Below are 24,558 nucleotides of genomic sequence, written 5' to 3'. Positions count from 1 at the left end.
TCGTATTGACTCTTGTTCAGCAACAAGTTCAGCAAGTCCAGCAACATTTCCTTCCACACTGCTTTTTTGTGTAGGTACCAAAATAAGTGTTCATCGGAGCTTATTTATTAAAATAAAATCAGATGCCTCTTGCTTCACACATTTTGGTCGGGTCTGCTTATACGTTGTCCACGTCAGTGCGCGTCCTGCGGGCTTGGCTTCTCAGTGAGTTCGGCAATCAGCGAATATTGATTTCGTCATTGAGGCACTCCTGTTAGATGTGTACGACACAGCCAAGATAGTTACATTCATGAAATAGCGTGGACCCTTTGAGTTGTCCATAACCAGCGCGTGATTTTTTGTGTTATTGCGATATTTTCGCCCAACACGTCACTCATTTATTACTGAGCTTTCAGCCAGTGCGTTTCTCGCCTTTGAAAGGTGCAGTTTTAGTCGGAAGAAGTTTAAAAAGCAGTTTCGTCCGCGATGTTCACATGACCTGGGCTGAGAGCACACAAAATTCCCGGTACCCATTGTGCTTGCTAGTTCTTGGACGCATTCGTATCAACAGCCGTGTTTTCCCCACACATGGCACACATGGCCCTTTGATTCTTTAAATCTCAGCCATATATCGTAGATGGGCAGTCCTCCTTGTTGGTACGGAGGATTTATCTGCCTTCATTCGAATGATGGGTCCGCTGATAGAAACGTGCTCACTAGGGACCCTTCTCAGCCTCACAACCAAGAACTCTTCTAGGTGCCAATGGGTCACCAACCTAAATCTCTCCAATTCTGCACAAAAACGTATTGAGGGGCCCTACAGCTTGTTTTTTTTTGGGGGGGGTGGGGGGAGGGATCTGTGTGATATTGCTATTTGAAGCGCCATACTTTGCCGGAAATTCCTTTCCATTATACCCCTACTCGCGAATTCATTTAGTACGTCAACCTTTGTCTCAAGCGTGATCGCACTGTGCTGGCACTTCCATACCCAACCGAAAGTTACAAACCGGATACAACAGAGTCAACTGGGACTACAAATGTAGCATTACAAATCAAGGCTCAGCCTTGGCCAGGGAGAAGAGGGTAAGCATCTTTATTGTTTGCAAAATTTGCATGGCGTCTTCAGGAGGTTAAGCCCGCCGTTCAGGAACCCATATGCCTTGCCAGCCGCTACAGCCCACCCCACCTGCAGCCGAAGCTGGTCGTACAGTCATGAGCTGGACAGGGCGCGCCTCCAAAGCTCGGGATAGGTAAATGGATTTGGTTGAGGCAGAGGGTTGGAGAGGCATCCACCAATCATGCGGAAAAGAGTGCAGTCTGCTTCATAGAAGGGGCAGCTAAGGGAGGGGAATTTCAGCAGAGTAGTGGCAGACTCTTTTAGGGTGGGGAAAGGTGCTCGTTTGCAAGGCACGGTAGTGTTTGCCTGCTCGATAGATAGGTGTCAGTGGGGTGGAGGACGGGTGCGTCGGGCCAGACGTAGATGTGGGGTAATTTCTGTGTGTCTCAGGAGCTGGGTGGCCAGGTCCTCTGAAGGAAAAGTCACCAGGAAATTGCCGAAAGTAGCCAGAAAAGTCGCCACAGTAAAGTGACTTTTCAAAAAAAAAGCACATAAAAGTCTCCTTATTCAGCAAGACGATGCTTTCAGATCCCCTTCGGAGAAACAATTCACAAATTCCAAGAAGGATAATACTGTATTACAAATTTTATTCGTTTGCTGTGGTGCGGGAAACAAACAGCGGTTGATGTCCACAAAAAAGCTAAAATATGCGAGTTTCGGTAAAGCATTCAAAGATTATGAATGTCTTAGAACGGTCCTTCGCTGCACATTATGTTTTACCACGTTTCCTGCCTCTTTGCATTCCCGTGCCTATTATGCCTCGTCATACAAATTACGCAATCTCAAGCTCCCGTAAACTACTGAAGCGTCACACTTAAAACCGATGGCTTTGCTTCAAGGCTTTCCTCTATTTATACGACACGTGCACGTGCCGGATACTATAAAGACCAAGGCCAATTTCAATTTCTGCCGGTAAGTAGTCCTGTACAGTGGTGTGTTAAAAGCAGGGTGTCAAACCGGAATTTTTTCCGGTTTGGTTCGGGTTCGGGCTCAAGCCTTTCAGGTTAGGTTCTGGGTTCGGTTGCGCAGCACCATTCTGTACCCGTTCGAACCAGTTCAAAAGGGTTCAAATGGGTTTGGAGAAAAAAGCAGTTTTTTTTCTTGTACGGTTTTAGTGATGGGTTTTCCTTTCTTCGTTCAATTGATAATGTAGGTTTCGTTTGTAAATGTTGACTTGGCCAACTTCACTGTGCGATCCACCGCAAAATATTTTACGAAGGAGGCCAACGATTTCGACGCAAACTTATGTGAAATAAAAGGTTAGCAGGGACACTTAACACGATTACGTGTCTGAGTGTGAAAGCATTACTCTTTATGGCCGAGAGCTTATATTTATAATTTATTTTATTTCATTAATACATTTAAGTTTATTTTATTGTCGGCTCATAAACCCGCATTCTCATAGACCGCAGTTGCTTTCTTGAGGTAAACAGCACTGACTCTACGTAGCCGTCGCGGTTCCGCCTTGTGCTCCTCTCCCATCGGTGTCCAGTGACGGACCTCACCTCGTCTCCAAATAATGCATCCTTGGGTAGCGTCTTTGCGGGCAGGCAACTTTTGCGGACAGCACAGAGCCTGCCCGTCCACCATCTTTTTGGTGCGATCAAACGTTGCACACTCACGCGCCCGCCCGCCCGCCCGCCCGCCCACCTGCGCGCGCGCGGGCGCACGCGTACACACACACACGCATGCAAGCATGCATGCACGCACGCACACTCGCACCCCCCCGGACACGCACACACACACACACCGCACGCACACGCGCACACGCACCCCCCCTACGCGCGCACACACACGCATGCACACACGCATACGCACACACGCATACGCACACGCGCACACGCACACACACGCACGCACACGCGCACTCCCACACACGCACACGCACGCACACGCGCATCCCCCACACACGCATGCACGCATACGCACACTCACACACGCACACGTGCACCACCCACACACACGCACACGCACACACACACGCGCGCACGCACACACAAGCACGCACACGCGCACCCCCACACACCCGCAGACACACGCACACACACACACGCACACGCGCACCCCCCACACACGCACACACACACACACGCACGCGCCTATTTTTCTCAATAAGGCAGGCAATGCTGTCGCACTGAAAAGAAAATTGTTTGGTCTGCTATGCTGTATATGTACCTGTAGTTTAAGCGGCATTGTATCTTTAACGTGGGAGCATTATCAGTGCTAGATGGTGAAAACTGCTGATTATTGTGTTTAACGAGCCGAAACCACACAGGTTATTACCCTCTACGCTCCGAAAAACATTGTGTCAAACTCCACCTAGTAAAGATAGCAGCTTAGTGAGTTCACACACCGGCGATACCAACTTGATAGTAATACTTCAGCGACAGGTGACAGTGATTGGGGTATAGTAAATATAGCTTGGAGGCTCACTAAAAGAGTTCAACTTAAACTGAGGACGACTGAGCGCGCAATTGAACGGAAGATGATAGGTGTAACAAGAAGAAGAAGAAAGAGAAGAGAAGAAGAGAGCGGAGTGAGTCAGGGAACAAATGCGTGTTAAGGACATCTTAATAGAAATTAGAAGAAATGGACATGGGCAGGGCATGTAATTCGAAGGCAAGATAACCGCATACCTGCCAGGCTTCCCGAATTTTCCGGGAGACTCCCGAATTTTCATGCTTTTGTACGATTGTACGACCGAAACAAAAATCTCCCGAAAACGCACCCGTCTGCGGCCTAATCCTTTTCCCAGTATGGCCACAATGCGCCGGAGGTATACCTGACAATCCAACCAGACACCAGTTGGCATCGCTATCAGTGAAGTGCTTAAAAAGCGTAGTCCGCCATGCGCACACGGTGACCCTGTTGTCCCATTGTTAGTTTACTGTTTATAGAAACGCAGCGCCGCCGCAACTTTCATTTACGCACGAGCACGGCCATTCTGAAGGTTTAGCAAGTCTCCAGTGGTGTAGCTTGTTGTTAGTTTAGACGAAACAACCAAACAGTTCAGTTCCTGCTGTTTTGTATTGCGCTTGCAGTACTATTTCCAGGACTTTCTGAAAATGGCGGCGTTAGCAACGTCGAATATTTAAGTGGTGTACCTTGTTGGTAGTTTGGGCGAAGAAATAGTTCATTTCCTGATATCTTGTAAGTGAATAAAAAAATGTGTGTAGTTACCCATTCTCTTGTTGCTACTAGCCCCCCCCCCCCCCGCCTTCCCCCTCCCGGTAAGATCTCCCTAATGCCATCCCGGCAAATCTGGCAGGTATGTAACCGGTAGTCATTAAGGGTAACAGAGGGGATCCCTAGAGAAGGCAAGCGTGGCAGGGGGCGGCAGAAAGTTAGATGGGCAGATGATACCAAGAAATTTGCAGGGAAAATGTGGTCGCAGTTAGCACAGGACCGGGGTAATTCGAGAATTTTGGGAGAGGCCTTTGCCCTGCAGTGGGCGTAAGATAGGCTGGTGTTACGAATCGGCCAACGCCGCCGTATTTTCCCGCATCAGCCACCACGTGGGAATCGACCCCGTGCGCCCGCGTGTCGGTGAATCGTACTTTCGTGTCTCGCCATGCTGGGTCAGTCACCTCGCTTTGCAACGCGCCTCCGGCGGCTGCCAGCGGCACGCCCAGGCATTCTTCACGACGTTCGCCACACCCTTCAGGCACCTGCGCGTCGGTGAGTCCCGCCTTGACATCCCCGGCTCAGACGTTTCGCTATCGGCGCGATCAACATTCGATAGCGCGACCCCAGCACCTTTCAAGGACACTCTCTCCCTCCTTCTCGGACGCCACGTGGGACGAAGCCATGGATGACTCACAAACTATGGAAAGAGCGTGTGGGTGTCTGTGATGTTCGTGGCGTGTTACTCTTGGGGGCGTTTTTTGGGTATAAATAGAAGCAGCACAAACGCTGAAATTCATTCCTGTCTGAGCAGCGAATCCATGCGGTCGCTCTGCTCGAGTCCTGTATTGTAACCTCGCCCGTCAGGGCATTGTATGTTTTTTTTGGCTTCGGCTCACCTCTCGCTATGAAGTAAACAGTTACGTTATCCTACTGCTCTGGACTTCTCTTCACGGCTGCAACAGCGGCTGGCCGCTCGCACCATACACGCTACCCATCGTATGTTGGAGATCACGGAAACCGGATCGGGTGCCCCCGCTCGGTCGCAACACTGGTGATGATAATGATGATGATGAAATATGACTTAGTAAGATCACAAGCAGCTGTAGTGGTCGCCGGTACCTCAAGGCTGCAGAACGTTAGCACAAAGGGAGAGAAGGCATTGAAGAAAGCTATCGGATTTCCTTCGCATCAAACCAGTTGATCGCTTTTTTTTTCCTTCAGTTAAGTTGCTTCCTTGTCTTACCTAATATAAATACTTGTTTTGTAAATTCTTGGATGAATAGAAAGTATGCATTAGGCAACTTCACTGCAAGATGTCAATCTTACGCTAGAAACAACTTCATAGCGCAATACCTGCTAAAGAAGGAGATTTTATAGCAGTTAAGTTGTCATCCTCGGAAAAATTCCGGCTTTTCTGGTGCAACCAAGTTTTCTGACTGGTTGAAAAGAATGCCGCTAAATTTGCAAATACCGAGGATCTTAATAATATCTGGGTTGATCCAACTGACTCGATGTTTTTTTCATTCACTGTAACCCTTTCCCGGAACCGGTTCGTAATGGTTCCTTCTATTCGTCCCGGGTCGGTTCAGTTCCAAAATTGCGAGAAAAAAAAAACAGATTTGGTTCGATTCCGGTTGAGGGTAAAAATTTGGGTTCGGTTCCTTTTTTCGGTTTGGTGCTGGTTCCGTCTGGACACCCTGGTTAAAAGTGACTGATTCGTTGGGAGCAATTGTAGACTGCGCCATCGTCTGCTTAAAAGTTTGTTCTGTTCAATTTGTTCAGTTTGTCTCGGTGGCTGAAATGCACTGAAAGGTCACAAAAGACCCCTTTTCTTAATAGGGAGCGTCAGCAGTGCCCGGAAATATATGAAATCAGCAATGCTCAAAAAAGTCCAAAAGTACCCAGGTCGCCACACTGAAATTTCTGTCGCCACGAGTCTCGAAAATAAGCCAGTTTGGCGAAAAATCGGCAGGCCTGCAACCGTGGTCAGGATGGGAGTAAATCTTTCCGAGGTGGCGTTTTCTTCGCTCCTCGTACGGCGTGTCATTTCTCGCGCGAGGGCGTGCGCCGTCTCGTTTCCTTTCACTCCCAGATGGTCTGCAGTCCATATGATCCGGATTTGTCGCTGCGGGAGTTGCGGAGTATCACTGCCCGGGCCGCAGTGTGAACCATTCCGGCCTGGGAGTACCGACAGGCCGTTTGGCTGTCCTCCACTACAGTAGTAGCCTGGGCAAAGGAGATGGCAAGGGTAACTGCAGCCTCTTCAGCTTCAGCTGGTGAGAGTGTTTTGACAGAGGCAGTGATAGCCTGTCCTCCTTACTTACTGCCAAGGCGAACGCTATATAGGAGGGGTATTGCTTGCCGCGTCTGTGAAGACAGCATCAGCATCTTGACTGTACTGCCGTGAGATGGCCTCCGCGCGAACCTTACGCCGTCCACTGTGGTGTTCAGGGTGCATGTCACGCACCAAGGGTCCTACTTTAATGTGTTCTTGAGTAGGTTGGGGGAGAGGCTCTAGAAGTGGGCCCGTGTAGCAAGGTGTCATCATCATCACCAGCCTATCTACGCCCACTGCAGGGCAAAGGCCTCTCCCATTAATCTCCAACTACCCCGGTCCTGTGCTAACTGCGACCAATTTTTCCCTGCAAACTTCTTGATCTCATCTGCCCATCTAACTTTCTGCCGCACCCTGGTACGCTTTCCTTCTCTAGGGATCCACTCTGTTACCCTTGATGAGCAACGGTTATGCGTTTGTTCCCTGACCCACTCCGCTCTCTTGTCCCGTAATGTTACACCCATCATCTTCCGTTCCATTGCTCGTTAAGTGGTCCTCAATTTAAGTTGAACAGCGCTCTTAGTGAGCCTCCAAATTTCTGCCCCGTAGGTGAGTACAGGTAACATGCAGCTGTCATAGACTTCCTTCTTCAGGGACAATGGTAGGCGGCCATAGATTATCTGAGAGTTCCTTCCGAATCTGACAAACCGGATGCCCATATACAAAACCCGTAACACAGAACCTTGCGTAATACCTTTTTCGAGAACTTCCTATGGGGAACAAATGCTTCGCTGTTCTCTCCCTACGCTCATAAATTACCCGCACAAACAGACGATAATAATAGAAAATACTAGTAGAGCAAAACTGCGCACATTTTTTGTACATGCCGAATGATATCTCGAGAGAAATTTTGAATTTATTCATATGTTGGGGAAATGTTTTCTCCTCATTTGTATGGCGGTGTTGTCGTGAATAATTTATCATTCTGCTCGGTGAAATGGATTCCGCTGTTGTGCCTACTCTCTTGCTCTGTGCACTTGATTCTGCTGTATGTTTTTTTGCTGATTTTTTATGTACGTAACATGATTTAACATGTATAACATGTTAAACATGCCTTCTTGTAAAGGGGGGACCGCACCCTTGTCAAGTGAACTAGTCTCCACTTATTGTTGGTCGGGCCTCCTTCCAAATGTTCTTTGGAAAAATAAAGATGATTTGATTTGATTTGATTTGATTTGAATGCACTCCACCCCATTCTGATCCTTCTAATTACCTCTGCCTCATGGTTGGGATCCGGGGTCACAACTTGGCCTAAGCATTAAGCCCGGTGTATTTATTCCCAATTCTGAGAGGACACGGCGGCCCGCCTTGGTGAGGTATTGGTATTGTTGTAAGAGACGTTGGTATTGTAAAACATGTCCTTCAACTAGTTCCGGCGGCGTATTATGGATACCGAGATGAAGGAGTAGCAATGGGATGTGTTTGCGGGAAAGCACAGTGCACGCTTGTGTGAACTTCAGATTATTGTATTGGGGCTTTCTTCTTCGTGCTTGATTAGTAGAGCATATGGGCGTGCGTGCGTGAAGTGGGAAATAATGAAGGCGTGCACGAGACGTAGCTCCGCATTCTCCCCAAACCCGCGCCTCTTCGTGATGATTCGGCGCAGCATATGGGGCACCTGGTTCCTATAGTGTGCTTTAGCCGAGTTATGAGGGTTGAGTTCCGTTTATCTCGCTGGAAGACCATCCCAAGTATCTTGATTTTAGGAGTGCGGTGAGTAGTGTGGCCATCGAGGTATATTTTGAACAGTGAGGGTGGGTATTGCTTGGGTCTCCTTGGTTAGACCACAAGGAGTTCAGACTTTTGGGGGGCACACGACAGTCCGCAGTACTTGGCATACTCACTGACCACATCGGCCGCTTCTTGAAGGCGAGCTTCCATGGGCTTGTACCCCCATGGGCTTGTGCCCGTCCAGACTGTCGCATCGTCGGCATAAAGCCCGTGCTTGATGTTTGGAAGAGCTGCAAGGCGTTGTGGCAGTTTGATTAGGGCGATATTGAATATCATTGGGGAGAGTACTGCTCCTTGTGGAGTACCTCTGCTCACCAATTTGATGAAGCAAAGTCCCACCTTGACCAGGAATAAAGAAACTTGTACAACCATTGTGTACCGCCATGGTACACATGCGCCTGAAATTGAATGTACATAAGTACTGATGCATATGGCGGTACGGATGAATTTTTTGTTTCCTTTCGCTTGTGTTAATGCACATAGTTTTGTTAATACAGAGCTTCCAAAATGATAGTACCGCACAACGAGCGTTTTTAAAATTGTATGAATGCAAAGACAACCAACCATGTGAATGATGTTCCACTTATGCCACAGTTATGTTTGAGCGATTTCTGTTGGGCGATATTCACTTGTAAATGAAATCATTAAATAAGGTGCACTGCTTTGGGTGCTGCTCATTTTATTTCAACAAATGATAACTGAGGAGTATTTGTGTTTAGGGCTAAACTCGCTTGATTAAACATGAATTTCTGGAAACATTTATGCCATTGTTATTTCAGTTGTATCTGGCTTTAGCAAATGTTGCGACGGCATTAGCATCTTCATTCTGAATACCTTCGTGACATTTAAATGCTAACGCTGTTTTCTTTCATTGCATTCGTCGGCCAGTGTGAGCTTCAACTTCCAGAAGACGTTCACCTTCTGGAGCATCACCATCGGGTGCGCGGTCATGTGGACCGCCATATTCGGCGCCAACCAGACCATGATACAGAGGTTCTGCGCCCTCCGATCTATACGCAAAGCTCGCACGTGAGAAACCTCCTCTTGGACTTCGTTTCCACTCAAGGGGGCGAATCAGCCGTGGTATCCATTGCGAAAGCGGGTACAATATTCGGTAGTCGATTTGTTGCGACACATTAGGCTGGTCGTGGTCCGTATGAAAAATAATGAATATGGTAACTTTTTGCTGAAATTACCTCTTGAATTACGTCTACAGAGCTAAAATTTACAGCCCCGTAATTTCAACAATGGCATCTCACCTCCGGTAAACCCCCAGTTGCGGGTTAGCCATGCTTCCTTGATGTTTCTCATTACCCCGTGTACAACTTTTCACGCATTGTTCAAACGGAGCTGTGACAGAGTGCACAAACATTGTGGCGTTCTTTTGTGGCACGAAAACGATAGTCAACGTAAAATTGTTGCCCATATTTAATACGAAAGCTTTATTAACTCCGCTGACAGAAAATTGGACGTCATCGTCGGCGTTGTAGCCCAGTGACACTTCACAAGCTGCTAAATGGCACGAAACGTATAAGACTGATAGACTTTAAAAGAGAATTGGATAAATTTGGGCCTGCATACGATTCGAACCCAGGGCGTCCAAAACACAAGACAAGTGCACGTAGGACAAAAACACACTGACAAAAATTCCAAAGAAAGTGAAGGGGAGCGTAGCTTCCCCGGTATCCTAATTGGTATGGCATCGCACTGGTGTTTCGAAGTTCGTGGGTTCGGGTCACACCCGGCAGACGTCTTTTTCTCCACTTCCTTTGTTCCTTTCTTTATTTTCAACCTTTAAAATATATCTGTCAACAAGAAAAAGGACGCACTACGCCTTAGTGATATATTTATAAATAAACATACACAATACACGTAATGGAACAAGGGTAGTGCGTGATTGTTCGTGTCCATTCATTCTGTTGCACAGTTTAGCAAGCGTGAGACAGTTTGAAACGATTATAAGCTTGTCGACGGCCGCAGGCATGTTAACGGGCCCGCGACTAAGAGAATAAGTTCCTATCAAGCATATTAGTAAGCATTCTCCTAGAAAATACCGCTACAGAAAATTGGATTAGAGTATACGAAATGCCCGTAAAATGCAATAAATAAAGTGTACGGAAATTATGTAATTTGTTAAATTCAGGAAGGCCTAGTTCTAAGCATTTAAAATTATTTAGCAATCGCGGTATGCTTCTTAGTGCTCCCAATCGGCACGGTACAATGCTCAACGGCCCTCGTATCATGTCCGGTCTAATTAATAAAAAATCTTAAATGACGTTAAACAATGTGAATTTCTTTTTAGTACTGCGTGCATATTCGCAGGAAAGTCCAGAGGGATTCATATTTATATTTATGTTTCTCAAAAACCCGCCTAGACAATCCCCACACAAAAGTTTGACCATAAGAGTAGGGGTTCGAAAATTCATTCAAACACACCTGTTCCCTTCCTGGCCCTCAGAACGAGACAACCAGCCAGCTCGGGCCTTGTGCAATGGTTCTGATCTTTTCCGGACGCAGTAGCCTGAGAATCAGGAGAACCTAGACGCACAATTATTATTATGGAAATTGCTGCGTTGCACAATTTATTTGTCGCAAATACTCTTACTCATTGCTACTCAATTTACCATGTGACGCAATTGAGATTGCAGAGTGACAAAACGTCACGACGAAGCGATTACCGGCGGGGGCAGCTGCATAAAGAAAGGCGGTTGAATATCTTTTTTCCAATCTCTCTTTTCTCTAGGCCGTGCAGGGAACATTATCTATGGGTTACCCCTGTCGTACTTGCACGCGAAGTGTTGCTCGCAATTAAAAATTCTCGTTTGCAGGTCACTGTACATCAATATGCTGGGCATTGGAGTAACGCTGACGACTGCGGCCTACTGCGGTCTGGCGCTCTTCGCACTCTACCATCAGTGCGACCCCGTCAAGGCGTCTGTGATCAAAAAGTACGACGAGGTGAGTGCAGTAGAATACGGTAGTAAACCTGGACTATTTAACTAATCAAACAAGCGCAATGTGATTGCCCACGAGGTATGCGTGCTACTAAATTAAGCAGGAGGGAGTGTGCAAAGAGAAAAAGGCCGTTGCATACCGCGAGGCAGGATTTTCCGGATGGAAAATTACCGCACGAGACATTGTTTACACGGATTGTATTTAAAATGTAAGGAAGTGCAAGTATTGTAAAGTAATTTAGTCCCCGCACGGGGACTAAATATTTAGTTCCCGCACGGGGCAGCTTGAGCAATCTTGGTGACGGTGAGTGGCGACACCGCGTACCGCGATCCCCCCATACTTAAGTTGTTACCTACCGTGGCTAGAAGTTGAAAGGTGAAGGGTTAGAAGCCGTGACGGTGGCCGTCGGAGCCTTGGTCAAGCTCCGGCCGATGGGCTCCCTGCCTGTCTACCAGGCAGGGAAATCCGGGACTTCTTTGGCTACCAGGGTAAGGTCAAAGAAGAAAGTACCCCCGTCTCCCTGCTTTTATACTATGCTATATGGCATTTTCAACCCCCCCCCCCCCCCCAGACGTGATCGGCCCCCGAAAAGGGGCCGCACCGAAGTTTCTTTTCCACCACTTCCTGACTTGAGGCCTCCGAAACCGAACAACTATCCTCGCTTCATCGTGATGGAATATGTAGACCAATCACAACCTCTTGCTTCGCAGTCGGTATTTCTTATTTCAAAGTTTCTTGACGGTATGGTTGGAGGGTTGTATAAGGCCAAAAAACATCGAACCGGTGAAATTCCTGTCGAGGTCAGTAGCCAGGACCAGGCCAATAAACTTCTTGCACAAACCAGCATCGCCGATCTGCCAATCCGAGTCACGCCCCACCGCAGCCTAAACAGCTCCCAGGGCGTGATTTCCGAGTATGACCTACTAAATGAATCTGAAGCTGACCTGCTGGAGGGCCTTCGTAGTCAGGGCGTAACAGTGGTCAGGCGCATAACCATCCGCAGAGACGATAAACAAATACCGACAAAGCACCTCATCCCAACCTTTGACAAGTCCACCCTTCCAGAATTCATCAACTCTGGTTACATCCGATGTTCAGTCCGGCCGTACATCCCGAACCCGCAGCGCTGTTTCAAGTGCCAACGGTTCGGGCACGGCACAAACTCCTGTCGCGGCCGACTTACCTGCGCAAAATGCGCCCAGCACGACCACCCGTCCGACAACTGTAACGTTCAACAATTTCTTTTCGTAAACTGTCAGGGCCCACACGCGGCGTACTCCAGAAAATGTGAAAAGTTTCAATTAGAAAAGAAAATAATCAACATCAAGGTCACTGAAAACATCACCTTCCCAGAGGCGCGAAAGAGGTTTGCCTGTTTCCCCCTGGGGAGTTACGCCGACGCAGCTCGACGGGGGGCGGAGCGGCGTCTGGTTTCGGCGGGGACCCAGTACCGCGAGTCGGACTTGGTCCTGCCCCTGCCCCCCCCCCCCCCCCCCTGGGTTGCCTCTGGCAGCCCAACCCGCCTCCGCACCACTCGCTGAGCCAGCAGCGGTTGTGGTGGCAACCTCTTCCGTCGGGACCGGTGCCGCTCCCGTCCCTGCCTCCGCATCCTCCAGTGCGTTGGAGGGTGCCATGGACACCACGGGCTCCGCACCGGCTCCCACCGCCACCGCACCGCCAGTGCCACTTCTGGTGCCTCCGATACCTGCGGCGGTGGCGGGTCAAACGAAGGGCCCCCGAAGGGGGGCCAAGTCCGGGGGGCCTGGTTCGAAGGGCACACCCAAGACATCGGACGACGAGACGGACGTCGTGCCATTCTTTCCTGCAACGCAGCGCAAGGATCGGCCTCCGACGTCCAAGCCTACAGACAGGCCGCCCAAAAAGCCAAATCCCAGAGTCACAGCCCCGAAAGACGACACATAAACATACACACTCCAGTAGCTCTTACACTAAATAATGGGAAGAAAAAATATTGTTCAATGGCCTTCTGAGGCAGAGGCCTTCTGAATAATCTTGACGACGTGTATGAGATTCCGCATACCAATCAGCCAAGTGTAATGTGTGTTCAGGAAACACATTTGAATTCTAAACACACAAATTTCTTGAATAGTTACCTGGTATACAGGAAAGACAGGGATGGCTGCACACACTCTTCTGGCGGTGTGGCCATAATCGTCCCGAAATCCTTAGCATGCCACCCTGTCACTTTAAACACTATCCTTGAGGCTGTAGCAATACGCTTAATAATATTTAATAGGTTGATAACGGTATGCTCCCTATACATTCCCCCTGATATTACACTGTTGAGCTCTGACTTCGAGGCGCTGGTGGACCAGCTGCCCGAACCATACATTCTAACAGGCGACCTTAATGCTCACAATTCTCTTTGGGGCTCTTCTCGTACGGATGCCCGGGGTCGCCTGATAGAGAAGTTTCTTACATCCTCTGGAGCATGCCTTTTCAACAATAAACAGCCTACATACCATAACATAGGACACAACACATACTCAAATCTTGACTTGGCTATTGGTTCGGCAATTCTCTTTCCATGTCTTGAGTGGGGTGTGGGCACCGACCCATATGGCAGTGACCATTTCCCCACTTCACTGACATATATAGGTAAAGGCCCAAGCAGTTCATCTTCTCATAATAGGTTTAATGAGGCACTAGCTAACTGGAACATATTTACAGAGACATCGAAACTACACCACACATCCATAGGACACCTACACGATGAAGAAGCTACCCAATTCCTCATGGCGCACATCCTCGACGCCGCCGAAAAGTCCATTCCCCACGCCTCTGGTGCCCCGCGCAACCACCGGAGGCCGTGGTGGAATGAGGACTATAGGCGGGCGCGAGAGGCCCAGAACAAGGCGTGGCGTATCCTTCGTCGGTACCCCACGTCGGGAAACCTCCTCTTGTTCAAACGGGCCAAGGCGTTAGGAAAACGTGTGCGCCGTGAGGCAAAAAGAGAGAGTTGGCACACCGTCTTGACATCCATAAACTCTTACACAGACACACGCAAAGTCTGGACACGAATACGAAAACTAAAAGGACAACAGACACACAGCCTGGCCCTGGTCAGTACAACAGGGGACACACTAGAAGATCAGGCTAACACACTTGCACAACACTTCCAACACGTTTCCAGCTCTGCACACTACACAAACACTTTCCTGATACATAAAATCGCTTGTGAAAAAAAGTCCCTACATGACAATAACAGGTCAAAATCTGGTTACAATTCTGAATTTACACTCTATGAGTTGAGGGTTGCGCTGAGCACATGTAAACCTTCAGCTCCAGGGGCAGATAAAATTACATACACCATGAAACAACACCTACACCCAGACACTCTTGAAACACTCCTACACCTATACAATAAAATATGGCTTTCTGGGTAGATTCCGCACTCTCGGAGGGAGGCCATAGTAGTGGCGTTCCTGAAGGAAGGGAAGGACCCTTCCTCTCCCGCCAGTTATCGTCCCATCGCTCTAACAAGCTGCCTGTGCAAGCTGCTCGAGAAGATGATAAATCGCAGGCTCGTGTACTTCCTTGAGTACAGCGGTCTTCTCGAGAGCTGCCAGGCAGGCTTTAGGGTGGGGCGATCTACCAACGATCAACTTGTTGCGTTGGAATCCTTCATAAAAGATGCATTTGCTCATAAGCAGTTCTGCCTTACGGTATTCTTTGATCTTGAAAAGGCTTACGACACAGCCTGGCGATATGGCATCCTTAGCGACCTGAAGTCCTTTGGTGTGTCAGGTAACATGTTAAATACCATTTCTAGCTACATGTCTACGAGGACATTTCGTGTTAAGGTTGGGTCATCCCTGTCGGGGATACATGTGCAGGAAAATGGTGTGCCGCAAGGAGGAGTTCTTAGCTGCACATTGTTTATAGTTAAGATGAACTCCCTCCGAAAGGCATTGCCACCAACCATTTCCTGTTCCATCTATGTAGACGATGTTCAAATATCTTTTAAATCCTGTAACCTGTCAATTTGCGAACGTCAAGTACAGCTCGGTGTTAAGAAGCTTGCTGGATGGGCGGACCTTAACGGTTTTAAACTGAACCCGGGCAAAAGTACTTGTGTTCTGTTCTCCCGCAAGCGCGAGCTTAATGCGGACCCTGAGATTGCTCTTGGCCGTGCGTCTATTCCTGTTAAAAGAGAGCACAAGTTTTTAGGTGTCATATTTGATAACAAGCTCACGTTCATACCTCACATCAAAGCACTTAAACATAAATGCCTCAAAACACTAAACATTCTCAAGGTCCTCTCCCACCAATCCTATGGTGCAGACAAAGAACTACTTATCCGGGTTTTTACCGCCTTAGTCGGGTCTCAGTTAGACTACGGAATTGTCGTGTATGGGTCGACATCAAAAACCGCACTAAAAATGCTTGACCCAGTACTCCACTTGGGCCTCCGCCTTTCGTCGGGTGCGTTCCGCACTAGCCCGGCAAAGAGTCTATACGTTGAATGTAACAAATGGTGCCTTGAGGACCAACGAACGTACATGGATTTGCTCTACGCTTTCAAAATTTCATCGATAAATAACCATCCTTTTAAACCTGTTTTTAATGATGCATCCACAGCACCAGTGTTTGTAAATCGCCCATCCGTTCCTTTGCCATTCTCACTTAGAGTGAGACAGGAAGCTTCGGATTTCAACATCTCCTTTTCAGACATTTACACATCTTCTTTTACTGACGTTTTACCACCCTGGCAGCTTCAACCTGTGTGTTGTGACTTGTCTTTCATGAATATTGATAAAACCAGGGTACCACAAACTGCAATTTTGCAGCACTTCTTCTCCCTGCAGTACAAGTATCAATGTGCAGAGTTTTATAGTGACGCATCAAAAACTGCAACCATAGTGTCTTGCGCTGCTCATGGACCAAACTTTGATGCATGCAGAACCAGGAGCACATACACCACAATTTACTCAGCTGAAGCATATGGCATCTTACTCATTGCACAACACATTCTTGAACACAAAATCTCGAAGTCCATCATATATACAGATTCCTTGAGCGTTGTGCGCGCATTGGCATCATACAAGCCATGCAAAAACAGAATTGTCCATATGGTTTTCAACACTATCATGTTTATATATGCCCAAAAACTTGTTCTGGTGTTGTGTTGGGTTCCAGGCCATGCTGGGATTGCTGGCAATGAGGTTGCGGATCAGAAGGCCGCAGCTGCTGCACTCAGGGACACAGTAGATATACCAATACTACCACAGAGTGACCTTAAGCCACAAATTCGACAATACCTTCGTAGGAAATGGCAAGCACAGTGGAATGAACAGACAGACAACAAACTACATGTAATAAAGCCACACTTGGGACGATACACAACTGATTCACACAACAGACACACGGAAGTCGCATTGGGTAGGCTGCGGATGGGGCACACGCATGCAACGCACTCGTATCTGCTGACGGGATCTTCTAGACCCCAGTGCAGCAGGTGCGGAGAGGCCCTATCCGTAGTGCACATACTGATCACATGCAAGGCACTTCACACAACACGACACAAACACTTCAGAGAACTCTACAGACAACATATTCCCCTACAGCCATCGTTTTCTCTAGGTGACGATGCCGTTGTTTCCGTGAAACGTGTGTTTGAGTATTTGTCAGACGTCAAGTTTTTAAACCTCATTTCCATCACGCATAATGAAATCTGGCCCTATACACCAGCTATGCTCATTGTCGTTTTATGATTGTACTTTTGTTTTTGCTGACTTTACTTAGTGTTTAAGGTTTCACCCCTCATATATGACTATTGTTTTGGCGCTCTTTGCCCCAGTTGGCCTTGCGCCATAAACATCCAACCATCATCATCAAGTAATATTTAGTAGCCTTAATAAGCCGCTTACATACATTTATGAGCCTTTTCTAGCCACATTTACCTCTTTTTTAGCAATATTGGGCAGTGCTTTAAAGGGACCATGAAGACAAAATACAAGTTTGGTTTATTCAAAAGATTGCCTCGTTAGAATCGTGCTGACACCACTTTTAACGTAAACTTTGCCCGAATAAGCTGTATAATGAGGAAAAAAAGGGAATGGCCATGGAACCCACTAGCTCATTTCCCGCAACAGAACCTATGACGTCATACCAGCCAGCTCTGCGATTGGCGGAGGCCGGAAAAAGCAAACTCCAATTAGGCAGAACTTTCCGAACGAGCTATTTGCGCTTAAATTTAGGGCACATTCTTTTTATATCAGTAAGAATGGCGGGACAAACAGTGGAAGTTACGAAAGCACACGTAAAGGTATCTTTAAATCATCTTTAAATAGCAACACGGGTTTAGGAAATGGTACTCCTGTGACACTCATCTTGCTGGCTTCACTAACGGCAATCACTCGTCCATTGACGCTGGGCTTCAAATCGACTCAATATTTCTAGATTTTTCCAAAGCTTTCGACCGGGTACCCCACCACAGATTGCTAATCAAACTTACACAGCTTAATATCCACCCTCTTGTAATTGCATGGGTTAAAGATTTTCTGTCGTCAAGGGTTCAATTCATATCTGCTAATAACGTTAATTCTTTTTTTGGTCAAGTACACTCTGGTGTTCCACAAGGCAGTGTCCCGACCCCTTTACTTTTTCTAATTTTTATGAATGACTTACCAAATTGCGTTTCTTCGAGGATCAGGCTGTTTGCCGATTACTTTGTTATTTAGCGTAAAATAAGCTGCTTTACTGACCAACTGGCCATCCAAACTGACTTTGACTAAATATCTACTTGGTGTTCCACGTGGTTAATCTCGCTGAATAATTCTAAAACTAAACTTATGTCTTTACAAACCACGCATCTCGCATTTAAACTTCCTGTTCTTTAAATAACACAACTGTTGAGCTATCAGACACTTGCAAGTATCTGGGACTTAACCTGCACTCTGACCTGACATGGAATCATCATATATCATCATTCTTGCATCCGCCAACCGCTCACTGGGTTTTTTAAAGCTCAGATTCAAACATGCTCCATCAAACCTCCGCAAACTTGCATACACAACTGTCATAAGACCTAAAATTGAATACGCATCTGCCATTTGGGACCCTGACAAAGCATACTTAGTTGACCAAATTGAATTCCTTCAAAGTCGCGCTGTTCGTTTCATCTTTTCAGATTATTCACGTCATACCAGCGTCATGGCTCTAAAACTTCGCGCATCTTTACCTATCCTATCACATCGCCGTAAGCTATCACGTTTATCATCGTTTCATAAACTGTACCATCGTTTCATAACTGTACAGCATCCTGATTTCTTTTCTTCGACACCGACCATCTTTCCCCGGCGGGACCATGCCTTAAAAATGACACGTGTGAAATGCCACACTTCTAAATATTCACAATCCTTCATACCTCTCACAATTGTGCATTGAAACGCCCTACCATCTCACATTGTAAATGCAACAGATCTGACCAAATTCCAAGAACTTTTACGCACCCATTTTGTATGTTAACTTTACTAAAAAGTGCTTTTGTAAGTTTGTTTCAGTCCTTTTCAGATTTTTTGTTTGTTTACCTTCTTTCTTGCTTTCTTTTTCTTTTTTGCCTCACACCCCCTTGTATTTACTTGTTTGCTTATTAACGTGCTGTTAGCACTCTTTTTTATTCGTTTGCAATGTATCCCGCCCTCTATGTAATACCCTCCTAGTGAAGCCTTTAGGGGTATTTTTGAATAAATAAATAAATATTGACGTCCACGCAAGCTCATCCTGCCATGCACATCCCCCCTCTAATTAGCCATCTGAATTTCCACATGAGTTAGCTATTCATATATTAGCCCAAGTTAGTTGGCTAATTTGTCTGGTCATCCCCCTATTTTGTTGAAGGCGTCCAGAGGGTTCACGCGTCTTTGAACCGCCAGCCGCCCTAACTCTTCGGGTAGTTTATGCAGAGCGCGAGAGTCAGTCATCGAAAGGAACTGTAGGGACTTTTGTGTTGTTGTAATAATCCTAATTACACTCCGTGCCTTGACCTTTGTCATCGCCGGAGGTCCTTTTGTGCGTTTTCGAGCGTTTTCAAAAGAAATCTCGGTGCAGCAAGGTGTGCATGTCAGCGTCCGCGGGGAAGCGCGAGGCGTTCAAAGGATTCCACAGAACAAACCGTTCCATAGCAACGGCTTTTCTTTTTTATGCGATGAGTATAAACACCAAACAAGTTCAAAGTCGAGTGAACGACCAGTCATGTAAGCTTTTCGCCTTAATATAATCACTTGATTCGGGCTGTCCAAAGATGTGTGTGCTTTGAAATGCAGCTAATGCCCTACTTTGTCATGGACACCCTGGGCCACCTGCCTGGTTTGACAGGGCTGTTCGTCACCGCGGTGTACAGCGGATCGCTCAGGTACGAAATTCAGAAACGGTAAACAAAAACAGATACAAATAAATAAATAAATAAATAAATAAATAAATAAATTTGGAAATACATGAAAAGTAGCAAAAAAGACAGCATCTCGATTCCACCTATAGTTGAATGTCACAGTGTTACGGAGGAAGCTTTCGAAAAAGCGCAATGTTTCAATCGCTATTTTAGTTCTGTATTTCGATCGGCGTTATCGCCAACTGATCAACATAGCATATGTACCCTCGTTGTTCAAAAACCAATGGAAGATGTACTTTTTGACACACGCGGAATCGAACAACTGCTGGAGAACTTAAATGTTTCAAAAGCACCTGGCCCAGACCAATTACCAAATGCACTGCTAAGGCCTTGCGCGTCTTCTGTTGCACCATATTTAAGAATAGTTTTTGAAAAATCTTTCCAAGAGGGTGTCCTTCCACACGAATGGAAAATAGCGAGTGTTACTTCAATTCACAAGACCGGCCCACGTTCTGCTGTATCAAATTACCGCCCCATCTCTCTTATTAGTGTGTGCTGCAAGGTCCTAGAACATATTTTGTATAGCAACATTGTAAAACACATTGAAAATAACCCTTTGTTTAACCCATCGCAGCATGGATTCCGGAAGGGTTTATCTTGCGTCACTAAACTAATACAGTTCACGCATGATATCGCACTAACACTCGATGGTCGTGAATCTGTTGATTGCATTTTCTTAGATTTTAGAAAAGCATTTGATGTAGTACCACATAAACTGTTATTGAAAAACTGTCCTTCTATGGTATCACCCCTAAGACTTTGTCATGACTTTCAGCGTACATTACCGGTAGACAACAATATGTTGTCTATCAATGGTGCAGCCTCTCATACCTCAGCTGTGTCGTCAGGGGTGCCCCAGGGATCGGTCTTGGGGCCTTTGTTGTTTCTGCTTTACATAAATGATATCAGTGATAACATTACATCATCAATAAGGCTCTTCGCTGACGATTGTGTGCTGTACAGGAAAATTTCTTGTGAAAGTGATACCCACGTAATTCAAAATGATCTGAACAAGATTAATACTTGGTGCGAAAAATGGGGCATGTCAATAAACCTGGAAAAAACTGTCTTTATCATGTTTACCCGAAAAGAAAATGTCCACTACCCAACTTATAAAATAACAGATTGCTCATTATTTAAATACTTAGGAGTTTACATCAACACTATGCTGGCACAGACACATCGATTATATTACCCGTAAGGCTTCACGGACATTAGGTTTTCTGCGCCGCAACACAAGAACCTTTCCGCAAACTGCCAGAGAAAGATTGTACAAAACAAACATACGGCCTATACTCGAATATGCTTGCACGGTATGGGACCCGCCAACCCTGCTTGATAAAGCTAAATTGGAAAAACTTCAAAGCCTCGCAACCAGGTATGTGTTAGGAAAGTTGACAAAAGAGACAAGTTTTAGAAAATACCCGCTTGAACTTACTAAATTGGGAATCACTTGAGCATCGCAGAACTGTATTTCGCTTAAAATTATTTTATTAAGTTTATTTTTCACAGAATGGTATGCCGCGCGAATCGTATATTTTCCTGCCTCATCACATATCCGCCCGCATAGACCATATTTATAAAGTTCGTGAGAGATTGTAAATCTAGTGCGTTCCTTCACTCATTTTTTCCTAAAACCATTCGTCAGTGGAACAGATTACCTTCTTCTGTGTTTGTACACCATTCTAGTAACACGTTCCTGTCCACAGTTACGTCACCCGAAGGCCTAAACTAACATTGTCATGTGTTTGCTACAGCGCAGGTTTTGCTGTTTCCTCAAATCACCTGTCCGCTCACTGTTCTGCAATTGCTTCTTTTAATACATGAATTGCATTTTTGCAGCCTCGCCGAACGCACTGTTTTTTCAATTATCGTACCAATGCTGTCTTTTCACGTGGTGTGTCTGAGGGCTATCGAAAATGTTATATGCCCTTTCCATTGCTTTGTCGTTTTTTGAACCTTCGATTCCCGCTTGTGTAAAGTACTTGTGAGTGCCTTTTTATGAATTATTGTAATAATGCAGTATTCTTTCGTGGCATGTCTTCAGCTATTTGAAATGTATATATGCGTTCTCTTATAACTTGCTTTCTTGCTTGCTGATAAGTACTTCTTGTGACTGCCTTTTTGTACACCCCCCCCCCCCCCTGTAATGCCGCAAAGCGCTATGGGTACTAAATAAATAAAAAAATAAATAAATAAACCATCCCACGTTGCTGGTGAACCCACATAATTGTAGTCAGCAATAACCGAGTCGCAATAAGTAACAGTCTACTCAGATCTCGTGAAAAAAATTCACGCATCTCCACGAAGTGAATCAAGACGAGTGGGCGCAGCCCTGGGGATCGTTCTTACCGTAAATCACCCCTGGCATTGCCCACTCGCGCATGTAAACGAGTGACAACGCGTGTGTAGAGTGTTAAGGCCAGAGAAGGCAGACAGCAGGGTTCGGTGGCATGGCTGACCGGAAGGGGGTTCTCAGCTTTATTGACACGATTATGTACGCGATGATGATAATGCGGGAGCATACTCCAGCGGGGTATTCAACATCCTCCCGCTGCCGCAGTTCGCACGTCTGCCGCTGGAGACTTGAGGCACCAAACACACGATGCCAAGGAACCTGCCGTAGTTGACCCTTTTCTCGGGTGCGCCGCGGCTCGATCAAAAGTGTTGCAAGCAATGCATGGGACTGGTGTCGGTAAACCAGCACGCGTGTCTCTGCTGATGCTCTTCGTGGTACCGAGAGGCCGCTAAATTCTTCTTCAGTTCGAAACGGCTCGAAACGGCTTCCTTTTCTCCCGCCCGCGAAATCACCAATAGACAAGCAATGAATCCGCAGTCCTAACGTCTGGTTTTCAGTATGTAATGTAGATCCTTTCTTGCGGTCTCAAGTCTGGGCGCCTGTTCCGCTTCCAGCGGTGCTTTAACCGTCGTCGCAGCTTCAGCAGCGCTGAGTGTTGTAACGATGACACGAACAACAGACGGTTTGTATTGGCGTTCAAAAGGCCAGACTGCACATTTCCTCGAGGTCGGCGCTGATGATGCACGTCTCTGGCAGGAGCAAATGCTGTTTTCCGAAATTTCCTCTGAGTCTTGAACCTGAGTGTACGGTAGGTTATCTTCAGTGGTAAACGTCGGCTGTATCCGCAGTTCACGGTTCTCGATCTCTGCGTTTTACTCTTGTAATCACCTTTTGGCACCGTCTAGGTGTTGGCAACATTCTACTGACTGAAGGTTACACGTCGACGAAGCTTTCTCCTATACTATTCTTGCCTAGAGGTAACCATGTCTGTGTGGACAGCCTTTACGCATGCCACGGCTTCTGGGCCTACGCTATCAAGCCGACCTTCTTGAAACGCAAAAGGAGCTGGCGAGTAGTCGCATGCGTGCGTAGGTACGGCTTCGAGATATTCAGGCGCCATACATGAAGTAAGAGGTACTCAAACTGTCTGGTACCGGCTCAATGCACGTTTTTTCAGAAGCTTGCGCTACGTTCAATTCGATAGCAACCGTTTGAGTTTCTCCAACCTCCACGGCAGATAAGTTCTGGTTGTCCTTTTTGGCAGCCTTTGGAAGGCTTTCGGTGGAGGAGTACAAGTCTCTGGGCGTTTTGAGAAATGCGGCCATTTCGGAAAATGATGTCGATTTCATGTTTAAAGGTTCCTTGGTTTTGAGGCACTGTAACCAATGTTTGAGATAAGCGTTTGCTCTAAAGAAGCAGAGAGTGTATCCATCTTGCTCCTCAGTCTCCTGTTCAATTTCCTCTTCAATCAGATGAAATATATTGTCACGTGGCCAAAGACGACGCAGTTGTCTTCAAGGAAAACAAGTCTATTGAAGCGAACTTGCGCTCCCCTAACAACTCAAAAAGTACACAGGTGGCGAAGCAGCAGTCAACAATTTGACGTGCGTCGGCGAGCGTCGGAGAGTGGAATGGAATGCCGCGGCGTCTGCTCTGCAGGCTTTTTATCTCTAGGCGCGACCGTTTCTCGAACAGTCGATTTACCTCCATAACAAAGAGGATTATTCTAGGCTGTTCACGATAGTTCGGAACGCTCTCCCTATCAGAAGAGCTAACACATGCGGCACAGAAAGAAAGAATGGAACACGCCCTTTCCTTGGTACACAGATAACACAGACCGGCGCAGCCGGGCGGTAAAAGCAAAACATAAATAAACAAACCCAATGCATGGTTCGCGACTATATCAGAATCCAATTCGATAAGATCTTTTCTGATTTAATGCAGGTTTTCCAAGTTAGCCTTCAGCTTCATCACGTCGCAAGATTCTGAAATTAACAGTCGGTCGATACTGGACAAAATTCTCTTAAAGTCGGTACGGATATGGTTCCGCAACGGACGCAGAGCATCCAGCTCACCAGCTTGCATCTCGGTAGTTGTAGCGTTCGTGCTAAGCATGGAGGGCTGGACGGGACGGGGCTTCTCTGCGTCGGTTGGCCATTTGCGGCCGGTTTTCGTCGGTGCACCGGGGGTTGCCACGCCCGGTGTCGGTCGAGTCTGGATTGTCTCCCGTCCCTCGAGGCTGGTGGAAGGAACACCACTGTTGGCGTGGGTGCCTTCGAGGGAGTCCGTGTTCGGAATACGGTCACTGTCACCCATGGTGCCAGGTGGCTAAGGGTGAGTTGGCGGTGAGCGATTCTGGGGCTCAGTTGCCTGCAGCCACTGGCATCCCTGCTGTCCCCGTCGGTCCCTGGTTTTCTTCCCGGGCTTGTCGTCACCAAATGTTACGGCAAGAGGAGACAGGCAGCGGGGTTAGGTGTCATGGCTGACCGGAGCAGGGTTCTGTGCTTTAATGACCTGATTATGTACATGATGACGATAATGTGGAAGCATACCCCAGCGGGGGATTCAACATACAGTATATACAATTTCAATGCAATCCAATC

The 24,558-nt window shown here is 46.9% G+C and overlaps 1 pseudogene across 1 annotated transcript in view; it reads left to right on the top strand.

Annotated features, from left to right (window-relative positions):
* LOC144179572 (sodium-coupled monocarboxylate transporter 2-like) overlaps positions 1-24,558 on the top strand; it is a 94,327-nt pseudogene that overhangs the window by 44,821 nt on the left and 24,948 nt on the right. Inside the window, exons 8-10 of the transcript XR_013324285.1 lie at positions 9,177-9,317; positions 11,117-11,246; positions 19,532-19,620. The product of XR_013324285.1 is annotated as a sodium-coupled monocarboxylate transporter 2-like (transcript). The remainder of the gene's footprint in view (positions 1-9,176; positions 9,318-11,116; positions 11,247-19,531; positions 19,621-24,558) is intronic.

Source organism: Haemaphysalis longicornis, unplaced genomic scaffold (assembly GCF_048455015.1).
Source record: "Haemaphysalis longicornis isolate Haplotype H1 unplaced genomic scaffold, Haemaphysalis longicornis Haplotype H1 scaffold_4, whole genome shotgun sequence".
Taxonomy (NCBI): domain Eukaryota; kingdom Metazoa; phylum Arthropoda; class Arachnida; order Ixodida; family Ixodidae; genus Haemaphysalis; species Haemaphysalis longicornis.
The sequence above is the reverse complement of the archived record's forward strand: the minus strand, read 5'-3'. Positions and strand labels throughout refer to the sequence as shown.